Raw genomic sequence first — 6,000 nt, 5'->3', positions numbered from 1 at the left:
ACACAATGGCAATTCGGCTGAAAACAGTGTTAGTCCGGGTTAGTTCCATTCAAATCATGCAAATTAGAGTCCAAAACAAGGGCAAAAGAGTTTGGAAAAGTAGATACGATGGAGACGTATCAACTCCCCCAAGCTTAAAGCCTTGCTTGTCCTCAAGCAATTCAGTTGACAAACTGAAAGAGACAAAAGAAAAACTTTTACGAACTCTGTTTGATCTTGTTGCTGTAATTATGTCTAACTCAGATTCAGATTTTCAGCAAGATCATAAGCTAACCACATAAGCAATGACATTTAGGTCTCAAGATGTACTCATATCAATGGCATAATCAACTAGCGAGCAATAATAATAAGTTTCAAACGTCAACACTTCAATCAAAACAATCATGAAGCAATATGAACAGATGGTATCTTGCTAGCTCTTTCTCACACCGCAAAACATAAATGCAGAGCACCTTCAAAGACCAAGGGATGATTGAACATTGTAATTCATGGCAAAGATGATCCAGTCACAGTCATACTCAATAACAATTAAAAGCAAAGCATAAAAATGACGGAGGTGCTCTCTAATTGGTGCTTTTTGAAAGAAGAGGATGACTCAACAGAAACATAAATAGATAGGCCCTTCGCAGAGGGAAGCATTGATTTGCAGAGGTGCCAGAGCTCAAGCTTTGAAGACAGAGATAAATAATTTTGGGAGGCATGCTTTCATTGTCAACGCAATGACCAAGAGTTTTCACCATCTTCCTTGCTACACATACTATAGGCGGTTCCCAAACAGAAAAGTAAAGTTTTGGCTCCCCCACCACCAATCAATCACACTACTAGCCGAATACTCGGGTGCCGTCCATACCAACAACAATCCAGGGGGAGTTTTGTTTGCAATTATATTTTCGATTCGAGCATGGAACTGAGCATTCCAATTACCGGCCCCTTTCTCGTGAATGATAGTGAATAAACACATATCGAGGATAACACGCCTAGCATGGAAGATAGTGACCGCCCCTTGTCACCACATGAGCGGTTCGGGCATGCAAAACAGATTATTTCTTGAAGGTTTAGAGAGTGGCACATGCAAATTTACTTGGAACGGCAGGTAGATACCACGTATAGGTAGGTATGGTGGACTCATATGGAACAACTCTGGGTTTATGGAAGTGGATGCACAAGCAATATTCCTGCTTAGTACAAGTGAAGGCTAGCAAAAGACTTGGAAGCGACCAACTAGAGAGCGACAACAGTCATCAATATGCATTGAGATTAACCAACATTGAGTGCAAGCATGAGTAGGACATAAATCACCATAAACATGAATATCATAGAGGCTATGTTGATTTTGTTTCAACTACATGCGTAAACATGTGCCAAGTCAAGCCACTTGGATCATTCAAAGGAGGATACCATCCTATCATACTACATCATAATCATCTCAAAATTCATGTTGGTATCCAAGACAAACCATTATAAGCTCCTAGCTAATTAAGCATGGCATCAGAAACTATGATCTCTAAGTTGTCATTGCAAACATGTTTCTCTCACAACAAAGCTGAATTAGGAACGATGAGCTGGTCATATTTACAAAAACAAAATAGATCGAGTTCATACCAGCTTTTTCAGGCTCAGTCACTTCATCATATCGTCATTATTGCCTTTCACTTGCACGACTGAATGATTTGAACAATAATAAGAGTGTTCGTGCATTGGACTACGCTGGAATCTGCAAGCAACCACAAAGGAGAAGACAAAGTAATATGGCTCTTTGATAGATAAACAGTAATGCATACAAGAGCCACTAAGCATTGTAACCATGGTCTTTCTACCTTGACCCAAAGAAAAAGAAAACTATTTACACGGGAAAGCTCCCAACAAGCAAAAGAAGAACGAGAAATGTTTTTGGGTTTTCTCAATCTAGACAAACACACGAAAAGAAAACGAGAAAAAGAAATAAACTAGCATGGATGATACAGTGGCAAAGTGTGAACACTGACTAACAAAGTGAAAGTGTGAGCAAGAATATAAAGTCGGTGAGAAACACGTACTCCCCCAAGCTTAGGCTTTTGGCCTAAGTTGGTCTACTCCCATGGCTGGAAGTAACCGTCTGCGGGGTACTCCGGAGTGTATTGAGGATGCCACTGCTGTGTGAGCTCCTCTAGCTCCCACTGATAAACTGGCGTCTGGTACTCGACTGGTAGCTCGGGCACAGGCGCCTGTGGTGGTGCTATGCCCCAATATGCATAGATGTCCGAGGGCATAATAATGTACCTGCCTAGATGAAGATTGAACAAAGAAGGAGCAGGCAAAGTAATAGTCTCACGAGTACCGTGACTAAATACCAGGTTATAAATCATCCTCTTATTTATATCTTTATCAAGAAAGTCATGGTGAACCATGCTATCATAATCTAGATATCTCTCAGGAAGAAGAATCTCTTCTTCCTCGTGCAGTCTAATAGGTATCTCAAAATGTCTAGCAAGACGGGTAGCATAGATACCTCCATAAACTACGCCTTCAGAACGGTTCGTGTTCAACCGTTGAGCCACTATAGCACCCAAGCTATAAGTTTTTATCATTATAAAGAGCTTCGCGCAAAACCGCAAGATCTGGGGAGCTAAGAGCCCCAGCTTTTCCATGGCCAATCAAATATTTTCCCACAAACAATGAGAAGTACCGAAGCACGGGAAAATGAACGCTAGCAACTCTAGCGCGGGATACTCCTCTCTCCTCTCCTACAGCAATAGTATCAATGAAAGCCTCCAAGTCCCGTGGACGAGGTTCATGAATATCCCCAACATAAGGTAATTTGTAAACATTGCAAAAATCCTGAAGTGACATGCGCTAGGGGATATCATATAACTTGAACTCAACCATAGGAGGACTCTTCCTTGGATAGAAATTAATGCTTTGCACGAAAATATTAGTGAGGAGGAGGTATTGTGGACACTTATCTTCAACGAATGCGGTAAGGCCTGCGTTCTTCGCCAAGTAATAAAAATCCTCATAAAGACCGGCGGCACGTAAGAACACATCACTTGGCCACTCGCACGCTCGAACTTCTGCAACTCGGGGGACCGGATACTTCCGTTTCTTCTTCTCATTTTCATCATCCTTGGGGTCACGGCTTGAAGAGCCTCTTAGGAACCTCCTCATCTTTTCCCTTTTCTTTCTCTGAAAATTTTAGTGACTCAAAGGAAAAGTGAATAAGGCTCAACGAGACTTATAGCAACTACTCCTACAAGTGCCTAGAAGCCATATCACGCATCAAAACTACTTGGGACCAGCTAAAATTAGCATGCAAAGCTCAAGAACAGGGTCACCAAGGCGGCAAAAATACGCAACGAATAAGGCACTAGAGCAAAAACTAATTGGACCAATGGAGGAGTCACATACCAAGGAACAATTTCCCCAAAACAGTTTGGTGAATGGGGCTTTGCACAAGGAGATCGAAAATCGGGGCAAGAAGAGCAAGACCACGGGTTTGAGCTGTAGAGTGGATTTTTCTGGAGTTAGGAGAAGGAGATGGGAACTGGAATAAGTGGAGGGGGGACACGTGGTCCCCACAATCCTGGTAGGCATGGTCAGGGGGTGCCCGCGCCTCCTCGGCTTGTGGCCCACTCGTGCAGCCCCCTGACTAGCTCTCCGTCTCAGAATTTTTCAAAAAATCCAGAAAAAATCATACTTGATTTTCAGGGCATTTGAAGAACTTTTATTTTCGGGACACTTTTCTACAGGACGCAAGAAGCAGAAAACAGGAGAAACTAAAGCTAAATCTATCATTTTTCTTCTAAACAACGGAAAGTAAACGTTCGGAACAGAGGGTTGTGACTCCTAGATTCATCCATCTCATGGTCATCAAAAGAAATCTGTCAATGAGGTTGATCAAGTCTCCTTGACAAACTTTTTTTGAATCGCGTAAAAACGGAGAATTTTCAAATAGTCACTAGGTTACCTCAATGGGGATGTGCATATCCCTAACAAGCAAATCATACTTCATCTTAACAGTAGGTATAGGGCATTCAAAGCTCCCAATAAGAATCGATGAAGTTTTTTTGATAGCATTGATGCAATGTACTCGATATTGTTTCTTCGGAAAGTGCACCGTATGCTCATTACCATTGACGTGGAAAGTGACATTGCCTTTGTTGCAATCAATAATAGCCCCTGCGGTGTTTAAAAATGGTCTTCCAAGGATAACCGCCATGGCATCATCCTCGGGAATATCCGGGATAACAAAGTCCGTTAAGATAGTAACATTAGCAATCACAACAGGCACATCCTCGCAAATGCCGATAGGGAAAGCAGTTGATTTGTCGGCCATTTGCAAGGAGATTTTAGTGGGTGTCAACTTATCCAGTTCAAGTCTACGATAAAGAGAGAGAGAGGCATAACACTAACACCGGCTCCAAGGTCACATAAAGCAGTTCTAACGTAGTTGCCTTTAATGGAGCAAGGTATAGTGGGCACTCTGGGATCACCTAGTTTCTTAGGAGTTCCACCCTTGAAGGTGTAATTAGCGAGCATGGTGGAAATCTCAACCTCAGGTATCCTCCTCTTATTAGTCACAATATCCTTCATGTACTTAGCATAAGGAGACATTTTGAGCATATCTGTCAAACGCATTTGCAGAAAGACAGGTCTAATCATTTCAACAAATCACTCAAAATCCTCATCATCCTTTTTCTTGGATGGTTTGGGAGGAAAGGGCATGGGTTTCTGAACCCATGGTTCCCTTTCTTTACCATGCTTCCTAGCAATGAAGTCATTCTTATCGTATCTCCTATTCTTAGGTTGTGGGTTATCAAGATCAACACTAGGTTCAATCTCCACATCCTTATCATTGCTAGGTTGAGCATCAACATGAACATCACTATCGATATTATCATTAGGCTCATGTTCATCACCAGATTGTGTTTCGGCATCAGAAACAGAGACATCGTTTGGACTCTCGGGTGTAACATCAACGGGGTTGCTAGCATGCAAGTTCCTATCATCTTTATTTTTCTTTCTAGGATGACTAGGTGCCTCGGTGCTAACTCCTTGAGAATCTTGTTCAATTTTCTTAGGATGACCCTCAGGATACAAAGGTTCATGGGTCATTCTACCGCCTCTAGTGACGACTCTAACAGAATTGAGCAAGTCATTTTGAGCCTTAAGTACTTGTTCTACCTGAGTGTTGACCATAGAGGCATGTTTACTCAAAAGCTTAAGATCATTGACATTTCTATCCACACAAGCACTTAAATGACTAAGCATACGGTCATTCTGTTCCAATTGTTTGCTAACATAATCATTGAAACTTTGTTGTTTGGCAACAAAGTTATCAAATTCATCTAAGCATAAGCTAGCAGGTTTATCAAAAGGAATATCACTCTCATTGAATCTACGAAGAGAATTTACCTCTACTACCTGTGTCGGGTTATCAAGACCATGGATCTCTTCGATAGGTGGTAGATTTTTGACATCATCAGATTTAATGTATTTCTCTTTCATATATTTCTTAGCTTCTTGCATATCTTCAGGACTGAGGAATAGGATACCTCTTTTCTTAGGAGTTGGCTTCGGAGGTGGTTCGGGAATAGTCCAAGCATTCTCATTGCACAAGATATTATTCAATAGAATCTCATCTTGTTCCACAGTTCGTTCCCTGAAAACACAACCAACACAACTATCTAGGTGGTCCCTAGAAGCATCGGTTAGTCCATTATAGAAGATATCAAGTATTTCATTCTTTTCAAGAGGGTGATCAGGCAAAGCATTCAGTAGCTGGACAAGCCTCCCCCAAGCTTGTGGGAGACTCTCTTCTTCAACTTGCACAAAGTTATGCATTTCCTGCAAGGCAACTTGCTTCTTATGGGCAGGAAAATATTTCTCAGAGAAGTAGTAGATCATATCCTGGGGACTACGCACACAACCAGGAGCAAGAGAAGTGAACCAAGTCTTAGCATCATCCTTTAGCGAGAAAGGAAACAGCTTAAGGATATAGTAGTGGCAGATCTTTTCCTCACT

Source organism: Hordeum vulgare, chromosome 5H (assembly GCF_904849725.1).
Source record: "Hordeum vulgare subsp. vulgare chromosome 5H, MorexV3_pseudomolecules_assembly, whole genome shotgun sequence".
In the NCBI taxonomy this organism is placed as follows: Eukaryota; Viridiplantae; Streptophyta; class Magnoliopsida; order Poales; family Poaceae; genus Hordeum; species Hordeum vulgare.
The sequence above is the reverse complement of the archived record's forward strand: the minus strand, read 5'-3'. Positions refer to the sequence as shown.